The sequence below is a fragment of the Mastomys coucha genome, unplaced genomic scaffold, assembly GCF_008632895.1.
Source record: "Mastomys coucha isolate ucsf_1 unplaced genomic scaffold, UCSF_Mcou_1 pScaffold22, whole genome shotgun sequence".
In the NCBI taxonomy this organism is placed as follows: domain Eukaryota; kingdom Metazoa; phylum Chordata; class Mammalia; order Rodentia; family Muridae; genus Mastomys; species Mastomys coucha.
In genome coordinates this window covers 117,992,311-118,012,947 of record NW_022196905.1, presented here as the reverse complement: position 1 = coordinate 118,012,947, position 20,637 = coordinate 117,992,311, and the positions used below count along the sequence as shown (strand labels likewise).

Below are 20,637 nucleotides of genomic sequence, written 5' to 3'. Positions count from 1 at the left end.
GAAGGATAGACTAACATGCTAGATATTTAAAATATTATAGTATAGTTTGCATTTAGGTTCTGTAGACATTTTTAAGAAATGATAACACAATTCCTATGTGAAACACATTCCCGGAAATAAATAGTAGATTAATTGGGCCGGCAAGAAGGCTCAGCAGGTAAAAGTGCTTGCCGCCAAGCCTGAAGACCCATTTGAGGTCCAGGATGCACATGTTAGAAAGAGAGAGAAAACTCCCACAAGGAGTCTTCTGACTTCTACACACACACCATGGCATGTTCACATCCTTTCCCACCCCAGTAAGTAAATGGTTAAACAAAAAAATAGTAGTCTTTTTGAGTGCTGGAGAGTTTAAAAACTACATAAATATAATTATTTCTCTAAAATATTTTTGTGAGAGGAAAAAAACGATTAGCGATGGGAAGCAGCAGGCAGAGAGCTGGGTGTTCTGCCCTTCTGTCATCCATGCTTTATGTCGTGGCCCACCTTGGACTGTTTCCAGGGTGCCTCTAGTCTCCATCAAGCATAAAGTTCTAGCTCCCCAAGTCATCATTGAAACATTTTCACCCTCTTAACCTTACCTGACCCACCACCACACCCTTGCCAAAGAGAAAAGTACTTCCACAGTGGCTGCTGTAAGAACCACTGGTCTGCACTCAGAGCACTCTACCCTGTCTGATAATGGACAGAGGATGTGTCCAGATAGAGCTGGTGTGTTCCCCTGGGCCCTGCGGCAGGCTGTAGCCCATCACCTGGGTGGCATTCCCTAACTCTCTAAGAGCACTGTGTGGGCAGGAGGAGCAGCAAGTCTCCTGTCTGTGTTGGGACTGTTGGTGATGTCTGGGCTGCTCACCCACTCACTTTCTGGTGACCAGTCGGAACCCAGCACCCACGTATTTGTGCTTAGAATCTGCAGACCGAATCGTCTGAGCTCTCACAGTTGATTTCCAGGGCCAGGGCTCCGGCTTTGCCCCTGAGGTCTTTCTCCATAATGAGTACTTAAAACGAACCAAGGCATCCAAGCAACTCCATTGCAGTGTATGTGTCTCAGCAGCAGGATTTCAGGTGGTCTTCGAGCATTTTCTCACTAAAGCTTCACCTATGCCCTGTTCAACTTGGGACTCTCAGGCAGAAGGGGACCCTGGGATAATACCTAATCTTTGAGCTCATCTTCAATAACCAGTAAAGACTTACTTAATCAGGATTTCTTATTATTAGAAGCAAGTGCCTTTATTCTTGATTTTTCTTTCAGCCTTTTAAAAATTATGTTACAGTAAAAAATGTTCATTTTAAGCAAGCTCTTGTATAGCTTGTGACTAGAGCTTATAAAGGGATAGTCTATTTTTTAATATGTCCTTCCATGTGACATGCAGAACTAACAAGCTAAAAGTACTGTACACGTGGTGGTAGAGTGCTTGCCTCGTGTGTGAGAACACGTGCCCTGACACCAACAAATAAGGCTGCCTGAATAAGCTAACAGTGCTCTCGTGTGTCTCATTGTTCCCTCCTTTCATTGTATAGTCAACTGCATTCTTAAGGAGAAGAAATTGTCACTAGCTTTATCTTGCCAAGGAGTTATCTTCTTAGGTGCCTATAATTGGCTTATTCCAAAAAAGGCATTAAGCGCCATCAAAACATCTTCTGCGCTTCCCAGAAAGCATATGCTTTGGCTTTTGAAGTGTGTAATAGATTTAAACTATCAATTACTTATTTGAAAAAGAAATTTCATTCTTTTCTTCTTCATAGCTATAAAGACACTAATAAAGTTCTTGCAGCTGCCTCTGCCCTGAGTAGTGTATATCTTATGAACACTCAACTAAAAAGCAACTCAGCCTAAAAGTGGGCAGGGTAGCAGTCTTAAAGAGCATCTGTTACCCAAGAGAGGCAAACTGTTTCTGTGCTGGGATGTACTGCAGCTAGTATTAAAAAATCTCAGCAAGCCTGCAGCTTCTGGGACGTGCCTTTTAATATGTACATAGAAAGTAAACTCTCCAGCCATGGAGATGTGCCCTCTCTTCTCACGGAGCCAGTCTGCAGGAGTTATAAGGGATGGCTTCAGGCTATAGCTAAAGCACTGCTGATAGAGAACAGAGAAGGGAGGTTGGAGCCAGACTAACCTGGGCTACACCCTGGCTCGGGCCTGCTTTCCTCAGTGTAAAGACCAAAGGATAAGAGATTCCTTTCAGTATAGATAGGCCAGTGTGAAGGAAGGGTGCACCAAACAGCATGATTCAGATTAACCAGTTTACTGGGATGTTGAAATAGTGATTTTTAAAAATGATTTGTTTATTTTTATGTGCATTGGTGTTTTGCCTGCATGTATTATCTGTGTGAGGGTATCAGATCCCCTGGAACTGGAGTTACAGGCAGGTGTGAGCTGTCATGTGAGTGCTGGGAATTGAACCTGGGCCCTCTGGAAAAGCAGCCAGTGCTCTCAACCACTAAATCATATTTTTGGCCCCATGATTTTTTTTTTTAAAGGCATACTAGGGACTTGTATATGCTAGACAACTCTGCCACTGAGCTATATTCCCAACCCAGTGATTTCTTTTTAAAGTTGATGATTTTGTATGATCACTACATTGGGTTGTCATTTGTGTTAGGTGGTCTATGTTGTCTTTGCTCTTTGATAAAATCAAGGGTTTCCTTGGATTTTAAATGAATTTCCTTGGTATGTTATTTATTGGCTGACTGAAATTTATAAAAAGTTAACCCATCAAATGTAAATTCAGAAAAGCATTTTGATCTTAATGGATGAATGGGATTTATTGAGTATAGATATTGGCTTCTTTCATTATAGTTTATTGCTGGCTTAACTAAAGTAACTTTTCCTTCAAAAGTTCCATAATTAGACCTCCATGGCTTTTACATGGACCACCTGAAGAGGGGCCTGCCACTGAATGTTAGACATAAATGTGAACTTACAAACATGACTAGTGTTACCCTCAACCTAGGAAAGCCAGGTGCTTTGCCACATGCTGCTTGTCTTTTGAACCCCACACCCAAATATGTAGAAAACAAGGTATTGTCATCATCTTCAGTCTCACATGTCCCAAGAACAGTTCTCACTAATTTTAAATGTGCAACTTTGTGCTGCAAGTCTCTAAGAACCTTAAGAAAGTAAGTGACAGGCAGGGACCTTGGGAATTCACATTCATCAGTGGATCATGCACACTTTTGTATGTTGCAAGTCTGATTAAAGCCTTGGTAATCAAAGATTTTGCCAGAAATTATTTCCTGCCCTGCCAAGAGCAATATGGACGATTCATACATTGTTAAACTAGTCCAGTGCTCTTAGACCTCACTAAAAGCTTTTTCCACATCTGGTTTGCCCTTTATTTCATAAGAGACCTCAGATACATGAAGAATCAAGCCATAACTTTGCATCTGCTGATCATTACCTGCCATGCCTTTGCTATGACGACAGATTTCAAAGATAATTGTGTTTTACTTACATTGTACACTTGAACTGTAACAGTGACCCATAATGTGAAAAACAGTTATTGCTTCATTTAGTGCTGCTGATGGTCAGACAAGTGCTTGTTGTGGTGGTTTTTTAAAAACCTGGTCAAATACTGGAGTAAGAAGTTGTAAGCTCCACGAGAGCAGGGACCATCTCATCTTCCACCTTGTATTTGGGCACTCAATAAATATTTTCGGATATGAGCTTTCATGGTATCCGTGAGTTTATTCATACTGTCTGTGAGAGCTGGTCTTCAAGTCCCAAGAGCTGCATGGTTTGGTTAACAGTCATGAGAATATTAAAATTAGTACAGGAAGTAAATTCCAAACAACTAGTGGCATAGAGCCTCAACCTGGAGGAGTATGTGTGTGTGCATTTCTAAATGCACTTTAGGGCACCTTTTGGTGACTTCACAGTAGGAGTATTTAATGAACAGCTTCACTTGTCTGGGTGTGGACATTGCGTTCTGTAAACTGCCTCTCCTAGCCTTTGCAATCTCCACTGTGCCCGAGGAGATGAACACTTGGTGTGGTCCTCTTCTCCCTGGCTTTGTCAGGATACTGCCTTGGGGGCAGTGTCCAGTGGCAAGCAGCGGGCTTGTGTCTCTTGTCCATATGGTAATCATCACTATGGTGTTAGGTTTGCTCTTCTTAGTGCCATGACTTCCAGTTTTAACAAACAGGACTGTCATTGTGCAACCCACAACAACAACAACAACAAAGCCCTTGGCTTTTTCTTTGAGTCTCACCAAGTACCCTCTCAGTCTTTTAATGTGGCGACCGGAGTGTCCTATGGGAAAGGAGCATCAAGATGAAGCTTTTTCTGGGACCTGATCCTGCTCTCTGGGAGGTGGGGACCTGAGCTGCACACCCCATCAGGCAGGCGGCCACTACTCCCTCTGCTGATGGCCAACAGGCGTTTACTTTTCCCGCCGGGAGTCTAGTGCAAAGGACTCGACGGCAGTAGGCTAAGACCTCGGGTTTCCACCAGGACCCAGCGCGGGGCCTGCCCCAGTATTCCCAGCGCCCGGTGGCTTCCGCCACTCCTCGTTCCTTAAGAGTGTCGCTGTCTCCTGAGGAGTTTAATCAAAACCAAAACCCCGAAGCCGCCAGCACCCGGGTCCCACCCTGAGCGAGCGCGGACACCCCTCGCCCTCCCGCGCGCGGGCTCGGCCGTGCGGTGCGGGGCCAGAGTCGGAGCGGCTCTTCCGGCGCAGGCGGCAGCCCGGCTCCTCCGCGACGCGCCCCCGCCGCTCCCCCGCGCGGCCTGAGGAGGCGCCGCCCGCCGCCGCCGCCGCGACTGAGGGAATGCGAGCCGGGCCGGCGCGCGCGGGAGGCAGCGGCCGCTGAGGTGCGTGGGGGGCACGGCGGCGGCGCCGCGGCTCAGAGCGCTCCAGCCTGCCTGGCCCGGCCCGGCCCGGCCCGCGCGCGTCCCCCTCGGCCAGCGCTCACGGAGGCCACGGCGGCCGGGGCGGCCCGAGTCCCGCGCCAGCACGTGCGCCGCCGCCGACGGCCCGGAGCATGCCCGCCGCCGTCCGGACGCTCGCGCGGGGCCAGCTGGCGGCGGGGGCGCGCGGGGCCACGGGGTGCAGCCGGCCGGGACGGGGCCGTGGAGCCCGCGCTGCCCGGGACGCGGCGTGAGGCGGCAGCCGAGGAGCCCGGAGCGCGGCGGCCCGCCGAGCGGGTGAGTGAGCGAGCGGGCGGGAGGGCGGACGGGCGGGAGGACGGCAGCCCTTCCGGGGCCGGGGGAGCCCGCAGTGCCGGGCAACCGTGCCCGCGGCCTGCTGTCCGGCTGTCGGGCCCTCGGGACGCCGCTTGGGAGAACCGTGAGGCGCCGGACCCCCGCCCCGGGTATCGTTTAATGACCATAGCCTCCCTATTCGGACTGTTAATGCTGATTCCTAAATTCCTCGGCTGAGCTGCGGAGGACCCCCTCCTTCCCTCCAGAGACAAGTGTCACAGCAGGTCAAGGGGCAGGTGTGTGTGTGTTTACAGGGCAGGGCTTGTCCCAGGAGACCCCCCACTCTCTGGAGCTGGCAGGAAGTACAGGGCAGAGCCGTGGGCTGGGTTTCTCCTGCATCCATACGTACAGCAGGACATCCCTGCAGTCTTGCCACACTGGGTGGGCACTGGGGCCTAAGGATGGGGTGTGGTCCCTTTCCATCCCAAAGCAGCCTTTCCAGATGTCCTGAGAGATCCTAGATTCTTAATGTCGGGGTGGGGATGGTGATTTCGTTTCCCACCTACCCCACATTCTCTCCTATCTGGTGGAAAGACTGGTGGGGGCCTAGCCAGAGGGAAACTTAAAGGTTCCCTTCCCTTCCCCCAGTGTATACAACTACCATCTCCCTCATCCCGAATGTTCATCCCAAGTAAAAATTCTGTACAAATGCCATTTGAAGGCCAGGCCTCTAGCTTTATGCTCCTTTAAACTAGTAGCCTTGCATCTGCCTTGAAATCCCGGGATTCCTCCCTTTATTCTCCTCTATATCTCTGAAACTCTTAGGCCTCCCTGCCTCCCCAAACTGGATTCTTCTAGAGACCATAACTAAGCATCATCCTTTGTCTACTGCCAGTTTCTCACCTCTGCCCCTTCTGAGAGTCACCCCCAACTGATAGGGTAGCCCCTCCCTCGAAAAGTAAATGTATGGCTGCCACCACACAGCCCTGGACTCTTGTCTCTGCTTTGAAGGCCCTGCAGCACTTTATCAGTGTGACTCTTTTATGGATACTTTTGTGCCTAGCTTATCTCCCGGGGCTGGCTTGGATGCTCCCGGGTGGAGTTTGATTCGAATAAGGCCTCCCACTGTGTGCAGCCAGGATCCACAGGAGCAGAATTTCTTCTGACACTTGCCTCCCCGACCGACCTCTCGTTCCTCGTTCCTCGTTTGGTTCCTGGACTGCTGTGGTCACATTCTTTTCTCTTGTAAAGTGTTCTGGGGTTCTAGTAGATGCTCAGACCACTCCCACTGCAGAGAAACACAATGACTTGGAAGGGCTGCTCTCAGGAGGGAGTGACTTTGCCAAAGGACTTGGACAGCACATTCCCTGCTGTGGAGATGACCAAGGCCTGGCAGTAGGTGGATTCTCTAGGTGGTGAATGTTGTATGGGCAGCCAGTTTTCCCTTTCCTTCCCTTCCCGTCTCTGCCTGTGAATACTTGAGAGACTTAAGGTCGAGAATGGGAGTTGAGGAGTCGTCAGCTGGAATCCATGATTGCCTTTCCCTAAGCTTGCTGTGTGAGTTAAAGAGTTGAGCGGCTTTTCTTGGTCTTGGTTGTTTCTTATAGAATCTAAAATTCCATGTTTATTTATCCCTGTTTATTCCAGCTGTCTCTCTTCTGATGTGTCATTTGTCACACTCTTAAGTTCCAGCCCTCCAGGTTCCCTTAAGCCAAGTCTCCTTGTGCCTTTTCACCTTTTCCCTGCAGGAGACTGAGCTAGTTTGTCGTCCCTGGCCTTGACTGGACGGGGTTGATCCCTTCCCTCCATCTTTGAGCTGGCCTAATCTGGAGTTACCAGGTGAAAGAAGGCTTCTGTTTCCACACACCTCCCTGCTAGACTGTAACGTCGCAGATGGTTAGGGCTAAATCCTATTCCTCTGTCCCTCCCCCCCCCCCCCCCCCCCCGAGCTTCACACCCAATAGGCACTTAGGGAAACATTGTCTAGGCAGTGTGAGAGACAACCAAGAGCCCTCTTTTGTTATAGTTCTCCTTGGTCCCTTCTCTCTCACGCTGCCTTCCTCCCTATCCAGAGGCCTGTTTTACTACCAGGCACATTTCCTAAACAGCCCATCCGGTTGAGGCTTCCCAGCTTAGTCTTTAAGAAGAGCCAGTAATGAAGTATGTGCAGTTATTTGTAGCGATTAGCAGAGAGAGCATCTGTTGCTTCAAGCTCGCTGTCTTGCTGCTTTGGGAAGAGCCCAGAAACTATGTGCTCCTGCACGGGAGGAAAGGATAGGCTCCTGACAGGAGTGATGACCTGGAAGACCACCCCGTGGGAGCCATCATGTACCTGTAGATCAGATCTCAGCTCTGCGCAGGAGAGATCAATCAATCTTTGCACACAGTAACCCCAAAACTACTTAATAGTAACTTTCAGGTCATGCGATTGATGGTTATCAAGCCTTTATTGGATATCCAGGGATGTTTCCTTTCTTTCTTTCTTTCTTCTTCTTCTTCTTTTTTTTTTTTTTTTTTTTTTTTTTTTTTTTTTTTTTTTGAGACAGGGTTTCTCTGTATAGCCCTGGCTGTCCTGGAACTCACTCTGTAGACCAGGCTGGCCTCAAACTCAGAAATCCTCTGAGCCTGCCTCTGCCTCCCAAGTGCTGGGATTAAAGGCATAAGCCACCACTGCCCGGCACCAGGGATGTTTTCAAATAGAGCCAGGACAGATTTTGATCTGATTTGTTCTAAAACCTCATCTTAGGTCAGCCCATCTGTTAACAGCTTCTTACAATGTTCCATATGGAAAATAATGTTTGTGGTTCTTTTTCAAAGGTTTATTTAAATTACTTTGCGTGTATGGGTATTTTGCCTGTAGGCATATCCGTACACCATATGCATGCCTAGTGCCCACACAGGCCAGAAGAGTGTTGGATCCCCTGGAACTGGAGTTGCAGAGGGTTGCGAGCTGCCTTGTGGGTGCTGGGAATTGAAGCTGGGTCCTCTGGAAGAGAAGCCAGTGCATTACTAGAGCTATCCCTCCAGTCCCAGTGGATTTTTTTTTTTTTTAAGAATTTAGGGACAGGCACACTTTGTCTTCCCTGGGAAATGAAGCTGCTTTTTCTGTGATAACAAGAAGGAAAGTGTGCAAGGCAGTGGTGGGTTGTTTATGTCCTCTGAGCTACAGTGTGTACATGGCTCACACATACACACATTGCACACAGTACCGGCTATTGTCCCAGAACCTCCCATTTTTCCAGAGAGAGAAATCGAGAGATAGAGAGATCAGCTGATTTGGTCATACTCTGCTATGATCTATACTTCTTTCTGTCTTAATACCACACTGGTTTTGGTTTTGGTTTTCCTGCTGATTATTTTCCTCATTGGCATTCTGCATAGTCATCATACAATAGCAGATTCACCCCATGTGGCAATAACACCTTAGAGTCTACATATTTATTTCTACTTTACTGTCTGTCTGTCTGTGTTACTCTGTTTATAGTCTTAGTTCTCGTGTATGTGTTCATGTGGGCATATGGATGTACGCATGGCATGTGGCGACCAGAGGATCTCAGTTGTCACTTCTCAGGAGCTTTCCACCTAGTATTTTGAGACAAGGTGTCTTATTGGCTAGAGACGTGGAGTAGGCTGGCCTGGCTGGCCTAGTGAGCCCTGGAGATTCCCACTATCTCTGCTTCCCCAGTGCTGGCATTATAAGCATACATCACCACGCTTGGCTTTTTATATGGGCTCTGGGAATTAAGCTCAGGTTCTCTTGCCCCAGCCTACTAAATGCTGGTGTTTTAAAGGTATGAGCCATTGTACCTGCATGATCTATATATTCTATGTGAGCCATCACAATAAATTTCTCTACAACAGTGGATAGATGTGAATTGGGTATGGTGAATAGCATTTCACTTGATGCTTGTTTGGACTCATAGCGTGGTTTGAAGAAAGTCCCCAAGGGATGACTTCCCAGGAGCGTTATATTTGGAGAATTGTTTTTTAAGAGATGAAAGATTTATTTTGGCTTATAGTTTAAAGGACTCATTCCATTCTAGTAGGAGATGTATGTGGTAGGCCAGGAAATGGAGGGAATGGTGGTTAGGTAGAATTTTGACCAGCCATAGCAATGATAAAGACATACCTAGAGCTTTGTTTAAACTCTATGAAAGTTACCATGACCCCATCAGAGCAGGGTTTCTGGGCCAGGGAGTGGGAAATTTTTCTGAAACCTGATGGTGGAGGCTGGTGGAAATCTCATCTGACAATGCTAGAGGTAGGTTGGAGACTGCTGTTAGGAATGAGAGGCAGGGATGTCCCAAGGCCACACTACCAGCTTGCTTCCTGTTTGCCAGTGAGTCTTCTTCATGCCTTTGAGTCAGCCAGTGGCAGCACATAGTCTGCCACTGAACATAAGGACTTCCTTAGACCCAGCCCAGCAGACACTGGGACAGACCTCAGCTAAACCTTTATGGTGTGGACACAGAGAGTTGTGAGGAGGGACAAGGCTGACGTTTGCTGAAATTACACAGTTGCCCTTGCCAGAGGACAAAATGGAAGTTAACCAGTAGCAGGCAGGGATCCGGTAACAATCCAAACCCCAAGCTACAACCTTGGAAAATGACAACATTGACGAATTAGTGCCACAGCACCCGCTCCTTCCTGAAGTCCTGACTGCGCCACACAGCTTTCTTCCAGAATAACCTCCCTCTGCCACCCCATCTCTGTACTGTGAAGAGAGAACAAGGAATCATGGGTACATGATTCTGAACTCCAGGCCAAAGCTCTCGCTCCCTGTTGGATGTTCTGACCACCTGCAGGCATGGAAACAGCTGGCCGGTAGAGTGAACACTGCTATAAGAGTAGAATCCACTGTGCATTCTAGTTACCTGGACAGTTGAGTTGTCCTATTCAAAGTACTTTTGTTGTCCAGAGTCACACTGGACCCTAAACTAGGGCACACTGAGCCTTTGCTTTAAAGGGTTAGGTTCCTGGGAGCATCTGTTCATGCCCTTTTCATCAATTAGTGGACACATTAACTTATTTAATGTGTATTTCTATTAGGAAACATCTGGCTTAAGATATATTACTGCTTCCCTGACATTCACCTCACTGTGCTCAGGCCTGAGGGGAGCTCATCTGACACGCATTTTCTTTGCATGTCATACATAACCCGTGCTTAGGGACTCCAGACTGTGCTTCAGCACTGTGCTGGGGGCATTGTGAACAACAAAAAAACCAACAAAACTCACAGATGTGCAAAACAGTGTGGCACTGAGCCAACCACAGAAGAGCACTTGTTTACAGTAGGAGACTGGAAACAGACGGTGGACTGTCACCTTGCTCCTCCTCAGTGGGAAACCTGCACATCAGGCAAGCCACATTTGCCATCTGCAGAAGTTTGTAAATGACCTTGAAGACATTCAGAGCCTTGATTAGGAGTTACAAGTAGATCCTTCTCTTAAAAAAAAAAAACAAAATAAAACTATTTTTACTTATGTTTATGTGTTTGTCTGTGCGAACATATGCCACTTGTGTGCTGTGCCTGAGGAGGCCAAAAGAGGGCATTGGGAGCAGAGTTACCAGGTAGTTGTGATACTGTAACTTTAATTTTTTAAATTATTATTATTATTATTATTATTAATTATTTATTTATTTATTTTGGTTTTTCGAGACAGGGTTTCTCTGTATAGCCCTGGCTGTCCTGGAGCTCACTTTGTAGACCAGGTTGGCCTCGAACTCAGAAATCCGCCTGCCTCTGCCTCCCAAGTGCTGGGGGATTAAAGGCGTACACCACCACCGTCCGGCTTAAATCTTATTTTTAATGATGGTTTTTAAATGCTTTAACCTTTCTTGTAACACACCACCTACCAGAGGTAGTGGAAAAGAAAGGATACGGGGGAAGTGGACCTGTTTTAGAAAGGTTCTTTGGAGCAACTCCTGTCTGTGTCGTCTGAAAATTGGCAATTGAGTTCACAAGTTAGCAGGCAGTGGCAGCTCCATCCACCTCACGGATACACCCGCAGTCCAGCTCAGTAGATTTGGGTTAGCAACAGTGGTGATAAGACCTAGCAGGATAGCCAGGTCTCAGCTTGGGTTCGAGTGAGCAGGAGGGACCAGCAGGAACACCAGGAGAAGTTCTCAGCTGTGCCTCCCTCAGGGAAGTGAAGGCCAGCGAAGATGTGAGACCCACAAGCCTTGCACAGTTAGCTGTACCAGCAAGCCAAGCTCTCTCTCTGTCACTCTGTGGAGTCCTATTTATACCCTTCAAACTTCACGTGTCCTCTACGTGTATTATTTCAGTATGGCTCTTGCCTTAGCACAGGTCCTTGGAAGCGGCAACAAACTGCAGCACACCACCAGAAGTTTTTTGGTGTGTTTTTCTCTCTATGGAGTCCTAACCAATGCAGCTCAAGTACACAGTGTAAGGTGGACCAATATATGCCTGTCGTTAGCAAAGAATCTTTCATCATGTCTCCTTTCATGTGTTTTAGCAGAACATCCTTTCTTCCTGTGTCTGCTTCAGCGAACTGTTTCTTCAGGAGTTGGCCTTAGCCTTTCACACCTGTGTCCGCTTTAATGAAACGGTCCTCTACCGTGTTTGCCTCAGCAACCAACCAACCGACCTTCCAAAGAACCCTTAAGTTTCCACATCAGAACATGGCTGTTGAGAATCTAACCCAAGCCTTCCGAGTCATCTCTCTAGCCTGAGAAGTAGGTCTTAGTGACTAGATGCATCTACGAGCATACAGTCCCCCAGCAATGGTGGCCCTGACATCCTGGAAACTTGTGCACCTCAGGGAATTTTGCTGCAAGGTAGCCTGTGCTTGGTGAGTCATGGCTAGGAGTTCAGGGCCTGGCTGGTGGCAGATTCTCTTGTGTGCTTCTCATCACAGATGCTGAGCAAAGGAGCCCTATCTGCCCTATTCTTTCCTGTAGCTTCTTCTGTTGGACAGGGCCTGTTTCCCTTCTCCAAAGCAGAGGGACCAGGAGCTCACACATGGGATATCAGCAGCACCCGCCTGGGACGGAATTGGCCTTTCTTATAAGCTGTTGAAGACAGGCTTTCATCCTCCTAAAGGAGAGGGTTTCCCAAGGAGGTGTTCAGGCCAAGCTAGAGCTTCCGCAACTCAGGCTCACAACAGAATCTTCCCAAAGATGCTGTGGACTCCTATTAAAAGTTCATGGGTCTCCAGATCACTCCTGTTCCTAACCCCTCGGGCTCCACTCTAGCTTCTTCCCCCCAGGGCTTGCTTTAAGAGTGGCTCCAGGCAAGGACCTTTCTTGCCTGGGTCTGCATTCCTCTTTTCTAGTGTTTTCCTCCTAGGATTGGGTGTCAGGTCCTACAACTCCCGGTCCCCTGAGGAGAACACAAGGGAACTTGAGTGTCCTGTCAGAAGTGGGTATTGAGTAGAACTTGGTGGACCTTCCTGTGTCCTTCAAGAGAAGCAGTTCCCCTTGGCCCAGGGCTAGGCTGCTCTGTGGTCAGCTCATGCTTATCTCTCCTGAGGAGGAGTGAACACTTCCTTTCCTCTGCCCAAGGCCATAATTGCTTTTCTTGCCACTTTGTGAGAACCGACTCTTTACTTGCGTGTTTTTTTTTTCCCCAATGGGGAAGAAAGAGCAAACATTTTTTGCAATTAGACTTTTTCTCACTTGGGTAATCACACTGAAAAAAAGCATTTAAGTCTTTTGAAAACCACACATCAGTGAGGCTGGCGGTGTGGAAGGTGGGGAGGCGCATTCCATCAGCAGGGCTAGCCAGACACGCAGGCGATTCGGTGGGCTATAGCACAAGGAAACAATGATTTCACATTTATTTGGGGTTTGCTCTTTGCAGCATATTTCAATTAGTTCGTCAGTGTTGTGCATCTGACAGGCCAAACGTTTATTGTGGTTGGACCATCTGGGAGGTGGGAGGCCCACAGTCTTCCCCTGTGGCAGTCAGTAACTACCAGTCTAAGGAAATTTGTTTGATGTGTTTAAGAACCCAACACTAAAACACCATTAATAACAAAAGCCTCTAGAGTTCAGAAAGCACTCTCCCTTGCTCAGCCATCAATTGGACATGCGTCACCCAAGACTGCTTGTTCCCCATGCTTGACATTTTCCAATACAATGAAGCAAAGTCCTGAAGTAGCTCATTTAATTGGCCCAGAGCACGATTTGTATTAAGGTAGTGAGGAGCTTGCTAATTTACACTCAGGCGACACAGAGCCTGAGCACTGGCTGCTGGAGTGGCAAGGGATGTGTGTCACGGATTCCTGCCATTAGCGAGCAGAGCAGCCCTGCTTCTAGCCCATCCAGTGACTGAGAGCTCCAGATTGATGTCAGTTCCCAGTGGTGGGTGACTCACAGAAGCGTCGTGAGTTCACGGTAATGACCGCTGCCCGGTGCTGCCCAGCCTGCATTCCTTGGGTAGCAGAGAGTCAACGTTTCCTGACTTCACTAGCTTTTTTTCATTTCACCTTGGTTATTCCCACCCGACCAGCCCTTTCCTGAAGAATGTTCTGACTGACTTTCCAGTGGGAGGCCAAGGGAGGGGAGGAATTTAGAGTCAAATAAATAGGAGAGCCAGAAGGAGTACTGGGAAAATACAAGAATTTGACCTTTCCACAAAGAGCAATGACATTCCCTGTCCTAGAAACCCCAGGATTATAGGGTTGGGCACAGGACAGTGAAGTGGGATTAGTACTCAAGGGCTGAACTGCAGGTCAGCTCGCTAGAGGCTGTGCTGGTGGTCTGGCATGGAGGGACTGCTACTTGAGTTCATGCTGGTAGCATCTGGACCATAACCTGCCAGGATCCTCTGGGCTCTAGAGTTCCTGCTATTGAGATTCCTCGAGGAGGCTGCTATTCTTCTGTTTCCTGGGAACCCAACCACAAGGAACCCAGATCTGCCCTCTCCCCTGCTGCACACCCTGTGAGGGGCTGTAGCTTGTTTGTCTTGGGGTCACCAGTGCCTGGTAGAGTGGCTTGGTGCTGATTTGGTATCTTGGGTCTATCTGGGAAGCGGTGGTAAGGAACCACTTGCTGATTATCCACCTTTATGTGAGGCCTCGGTCCCTGGTACTGTGCTTGATTCAAAACTGCCACAAGACCCTGTGGATAGCATGAAGGGACTGAAGTCACCATTGGGTAGTTTATTCATGCTTTGCCCATGCTATTTCATGATTTCAATCCTAGCACTCAGTGTGTTAGCCACTGGGTCAGACTCCAGGCATAAGGAGGTCCCCATTCCTCATGTACCTGTTTGGGTTGAGTCACCGCTGTAAGCGACCAAACTGGGGTATGCTGCTAATTGCTTTTAATCTGTCAGTGTTTTCCTATTTGGTTGTGTCTAAACAGAACGAAGGAGTTCGAAGTCTGAGTTTATGTGTGTTGCTCCTTTTCTGTTTTGTTTTGTTTTTCTCCAAGAGGGAAATAGAATTCCTCTTCTGTTTGTTCTGAAACTTTTGCTTTCCAAAAAGAAGCCAAAGGGCTTTGGAGACTGATAGAAGATTCCCTGAGATAGGATCACATGCACTAGGATCCTCTCTACTTATGGAGTTTTGAGGCCAATCCTGATCCTGTTGTTTAGTCCTCTAGTCTTGCATCACTGGAGGTCAGAGGTCAGGCACAGAGGTGTGGGACTAGAAGTCCTGGGAGATGAGTTAATTGAGAGTGAGTGGCTTTTTCTTTCAACCTAAAGAGAAAACACAGTAGGCCAAGGGATTCTGTTATGTGGCCACCTTTCTGCAGGGGGTAAGGTGGGACTTTGTAAAGGTTTTGAGTGATGTGGGGCTTGCTCAGGTGGGGAGCAAACCTCTGGAACTAGGGTCCTCAATCCCATCATTCTCCTGTGCATGTCTAGTCTTCTTGGTTTCTTAGAAAAAGCATAGGATCCAAGGTGTTGTGAAGATGGTAGTGGGAAGCCAGTCAGGAGAGGAGGAGGCTGGACCTGGGTTCTTAGAGGCTATTGAACCAAGGAACTAGAAGGTGATAAGGAGCTGTAGAGTTGGGCCTTGTCTTGTTTATCTTTTTGTCAACTTGACACAAACTAGAGTCATTTGAGAAGAGAGAATCTAAATTGAGGAATTACCTCCATCAGACTGGCTGATAGTCAAGTCTTGGCAGAGGCATTTTCTTGATTGGTTTGAAAGGGCCAGCACAGCCGGGCGGTGGTGGCGCACGCCTTTAATCCCAGCTCTTGGGAGGCAGAGGCAGGTGGATTTCTGAGTTCGAGGCCAGTCTGGTCTATAGAGTGAGTTCCAGGACAGCCAGGGCTACACAGAGAAATCCTGTCTCAACCTCCCCACCCCCAACCCCACCACCAAAACCAAAACAAAACAAAAACAAAACCCCCCAGAAAATCTAAGGTCCCAGCCTCCTTTGGACACAGAGAAGGTGGAGTGGTCTCCAACATAAGGCAGAGGCATGTAGAGCTCAAGAAAGGGGCTGGGAAGGAAACAGAAGAGAGGCAGTAGGGGAAACTTCCACACAAAGGAGAGTGTGGCAGTGTGAGGGTGTCCTCCTTTCGACTCAGGTGTGCTGTGCAGCTACAATCTCATATTGAACTTGATCACTGCTCTGGTTCTGACACAAGATCTTTCTGAGGTTGCACTTATTCACACTCCCTTATTCAGGGAGTGGGCAGACCCATGAGTGTACTGCTGCTGCTGCTGCTGCTGCTGCTGCTGCTGCTGCTCATAGCCTTCAGGGATCCTCACCGGTCCCTCCCCATTGGAAGGTTAACTCAGGAGGTGGTGCTCTTTGGTAGGGTTGCTGCTGTTCACTGCACAGTGAGACTGTCTTCAGTGGTGCATCTTTTTGTCAGTTGTCCATACAGCAGGTGTGACTCTTCAGTGGTATTGTTGTCCAATGGACTTCTCACTTGTGGAGTTGCCTTGAATCATCCATGATCTTGTGAATAATCCCAGTGATTGCTTTAGATCACCAAGCTGGGTTGTGGACTCCTTTCATTGGTGCCCTCTCTGTGTGAGGAGAATAGAAGCCTTGTCTCTTTACATTTCTCCAGGGAGGGTCATGTGATGAAGTATGGCGGCATTCAGATTGTGAGAAACTAGACACTTTGGAAGTATACATCTGATGACATTTACTACATCCATCCTCTTTCTCACTCCAGAATACTCTCCTCTCTAAAAGGGGAACTCCATGCCCACTGGCAGCCCCCTTTCTCCTCTGGCCCTGGCAAATGAATGGCCTTTGTTTCCATGATCACCTACTCCTGGACATGTTCTGGAAACAGAAGCACATAATGTGTGACCTTTTGTGTCTGGCTTGTCACTCAATATCATATTTTCAGCACCACCAGGTTGTACATATGTCAGTGCCTCGGTCCTTTTTTCCTGTGACAGAATACACACAATATAAAATCCATCACTCTGATCATTTTAAGTGTACAGTTTAACAGCCGTAAGAACACTCAGGTGGCTGTGCAGCCATCCCCACCATCCATCCACAGCGTCTTCCTGTGCTGAGACTTTGTCCCCATTAAACAGTTCCTCACCCTCCTCCCCAGCCCCTGGCAACTATTCTACTTCTTGCCTTCATGGATTTGAGACTATAGGGATGTCATATTGGTGGCATCATACCTCATTTTAGGACTAGCCTCTTTCACTTTGTGTCATGGTCTCAGGGATCACTTATAGTATATATCAGAATTGCCTGCTTTTTAGGGGTGATCAACATTGTATAGACAGGTCACATTTTGTTTGGATGTTTCTGAGTCAGTGAGGTTTTGGCTTTGGTTTACTTCTAGTTAAAAAATGAGCCAAGTAGTGGCACACCCCTTTAATCCCAGTACTCAATCAAGAGCCAGAGGCAAGCAGATTTCTGATTTCAACACCAGCCTGGTTTGCAGACAGGACGGGTTCAGGACAGCCAGGGCTACATGGAGAAACTCTATCTTGAAAAACAAACAGAAGCCCAAAACAACAACTAAAAGGAAAAAAATCATACTTGGCCAGGAAGCTGAGAGCTAGAGGTGGGGTGACCTTTGATATAATTACATCTCCCTGTGCCTTGGCTTCAGAATCCACCTCTTAGGATGCTGGACAGAGATGGTCTATGAGGGTGGCTTTGTATGTGCACTATCATCCTGCTAGGGTGTATACAGGTTTTTATGTCACAAGTATGAAGGTTGGTGGGTCTCAGTGTCACCATCAGAGCATTCTGAAGTGTCTCACCTATGATGTGGACCTGAGAAGGCTCCTTCCCATGCTCAGGACCCGGAGCAAGGTGCAGAAGGAGGCATGTGTCTTGGCTCTCAGTGGCCTGAGCTTTTACTGATTCCCAGCAGGTAGTGGTAAGGAACACAGATGACACATGTTCATTGTCCTTTGGTGCTCAGGAAAGGTAGCCAAGAGAATGACATGACATCACTAGCCTGGAGAAGCTGAGTGGGAGCAGGAAGTCAGTCTGGAATTTACAAAGTCACACTTGCTTTCATTGCCCTAATTAACTGTCCATGTGCCTGAGGAACAAGCAGCTTGGGAAGTGCATTACCCACGGCCAGAGAGGCCAGCTGGGTTTCCCATTCATGGTTACGGATACTTAAAGATTAACTCTGACCACGAAGAGTGACTAGTTGTACTCACCATGCTCTTCTGGAGAATTTTCAGGCTGTTGGTAGACTTACCATAACACAGTTAAGCTAGGAATCCACGTTAGAGACTACACAGAAGAGGGAGGGGAGGGCAGCTCTGTCTGAGGTCACACAGAAGGAACGGCAGGTTGAGACTAGGGAGGAAGCATCCCTCAGAGAGGTGAGGAGCAAGTAGCCCCTTTCTTCGGTCCTAGGTTAAATTTTTATTTATTTTCCTAGTTTAAAAACTTTCAGGGTTGGAGAGAAAGCTTAGAGGTTAAGAACACTCCCTGTTCTTGCAGAAGACCTCAGTTCAATGCTTAGTGCCCACATCAGGCTCTATTGCCTGTAATTCCTGATCCAGGAGGATCAGCCACCTCTGGCCTCTCTGGGCAGCTACACTTACATACACATATGCAACCCATGTACAGACACACAATTAAATTGTTAAAAAAATTTTCAGATATACGTTCATGGTAAATTTACAATTTACAATTTAAGTCAGGTAGTTTTACAGCCCGTCAGTAGATAAAACAGGTAGCCACAAGATGGATCTGTGATATCGGACTGTGCAGATTAAACTTGAGGTCATTATGCTAACTGAAGCAAGTGAGTCACAGAGAGTACTGCAGGATTCCACCAAGGCAACTGTAGGGACAGAGCCCATGTGAAGTGGTCTCACTCTGAGAGTGTTTCTCCATCACCTTTAAAAGGCTTTAATTAGGACTTGGGGAGATGACTGGGCAATTAAGAGCACCGGTTACTCTTCCCGAGGAGCTAGGTTCGATTCCCAGCGCCCACAGGGTGACTCATAGCCATCTGCAGCCCTAGTCCCAGGGAATTTGATGCCCGCTTCTAGCTCTGAGGGGACATGGGGCACAGATATACATTTAGGCAAAAGACCCATATATATAAAAAATAAAATGAAAACTAACTAATTAAATAAAATGGCTTTAAATAATCAAGTAGCTTTAGCGTACATAAATGAAAAGTAGTATTTCCTGGCTATGAACATGTAAAAAAATAAAAATAACTGGGCAGTGGTGATGCATGCCTTTGACCCCAGCACATGGGAGGCAGAGGCAGGCAGATTTTTTGAGTTCGAAGCCAGCCTGGTCTAGAGTGAGTTCCAGGGCAGCCTGGGCTATACAGAGAAACCCTGTCTCGAAAAACTAAAAAACAATAATAAATAATAAATAAATAAAAATAAAAACAAAAAACCCTTTCCCTCCGCTCAGTGAGGAGGATGGAGAAGGGCATTAATCATGCTAGACAAGTGGAGCGCTCAGTCTGTGCCCACCCTGTTTGTTTGGGGTTTTTTTTGTTTGTTTGGGGTTTTTTGTTTTGTTTTGTTTTGGTTTGGTTTTTTGGTTTTTCGAGGCAGGGTTTCTCAGTGTAGCCCTGGCTGTCCTGGAACTCACTCTGTAGACCAGGCTGGCGTCAAACTCAGAAATTCACCTGCCTCTGCCTCCCAAGTGCTGGGATTAAAGGCGTGCACCATCAACTGCCCGGCTCCCTGTTTGGTTTTTAGTGACCCACGAAGCTGTTGGTTTGCCGTTGTGGTCCTGCCGCTGACAAAGGTTCTGTCCAAGACATCTCTCTTTCACTTTTGGGCTCTTCTGGACCAGGCTAAGCTTGGTGTCTGTGTGCCGTGTTCTGGCTGATCTGGCAGCGGCCAGTCGACAAACAGCTTCCACACATGGAAATGCCCATTCCCAGGGGTCTTCAGGCTAGCCCACTATCACAACATACCCTCTCTCAGTCCTGCCAAGCATGGCACCATGTGCTCTTTGTGCCATTTGTTCCCTGCCATGTTCTTACTTTATCACATAGTTGCCTTTGAAGTCAGCCTATTGTAGAGATGAGAATGCTGAGGCCAAGGGATAGGCAATGTCCTTAAGGTCCCCGCCTCCTGGTCTCAAATGCTGGTTGCCCTGCACTGAGCTCGGCACCAATCCACTGTTTTGGGCACCTTACCACCTTGAGTACCCCATTCTGGGGTTGGATGAGTCTGGGGTTACCTACTAAGTAGCCTGCTGGGCTTCGTTCAGGACCTGCCTGGGGCACTGTGTGAACTATGTGAAGGAGAGGCCTGTCACTGATTGCAGCTGGGGAGAGAGTGCTGCTCACTGTCAAGGCTGAGAGGAGCTCCTGCGCTGGGCTGGCCTGCTGAGAAGGGGAGTTTGCCTGCACGACTGCAGGCCTTCCAGGGGCCACCCACACAGAGCCCATTAGCTCAGGACCTTGGCTGAGCTTTGTCCCTGGAGGAGCTGAGTGTGCTTTACCCTTCTGATGGCCTAAGGGCCTCTCCTGTGGACATCTCGGTCCCTAAGCTTTCCAGAGTCCCACGCAGCCGGAACTGGACAGGCAGGGCTTTCATCAGGTAGAGGTGCTATTTTTAGCCCCGCCGCCTGTGTCACTCTGTCACTATGGAGATATCAGCTGGTGGCCCATAAGGATACATGCCTCTACTAGCAGAGAGGACAAGGAGCTGCTTCCTTCCTGGAACTTCTCAGTCAGGACCTTGGTCAGCATGGACAACCTCCACCCCACCCCCACCCCCACCCCTGTCTCCCAGGAAGTGGGAGAGAGAGGGAGGGAAGGCACTGGCATACTACAGAGGCAGGCGCAGTGATAGAGGTGTGGCCCTGTGTATGGACAGTGCCCACAGCTATCTCTTGTATTGGCTAGACCGATAGAGAAGAGTGGGGACCCCATTTGAGACATGCCCTGTGATCTTAGGAGACTGGTTCACCTCATTACAACCTTCATGTCTTCACGGATCTGATGACATGATTGGGGAAACTGAGTTTATAATGAGGGGATAAGGGTCACATGGCTGTGTGCGTGTATATATGCGTGTGTGTGTGTGTGTGTGTGTGTGTGTGTGTGTGTATCTGTATATGTGGACATGTGTGTGTGTGTG

At 48.1% G+C, this 20,637-nt stretch overlaps 1 protein-coding gene across 6 annotated transcripts in view; it reads left to right on the top strand.

Annotated features, from left to right (window-relative positions):
- The first annotated feature begins 4,842 nt into the window (after window positions 1-4,842).
- Window positions 4,843-20,637, top strand: part of Pitpnm2 (phosphatidylinositol transfer protein membrane associated 2) — a 144,954-nt gene continuing 129,159 nt past the window's right edge. For 2 of the 6 annotated variants that reach the window (XM_031337895.1, XM_031337892.1), the window contains exon 1: window positions 4,843-5,143. The gene's annotated coding sequence lies outside the window, so the exon portion shown is untranslated. The remainder of the gene's footprint in view (window positions 5,144-20,637) is intronic. The other 4 variants (XM_031337890.1, XM_031337901.1, XM_031337899.1 and 1 more) reach the window with 4 other exon arrangements.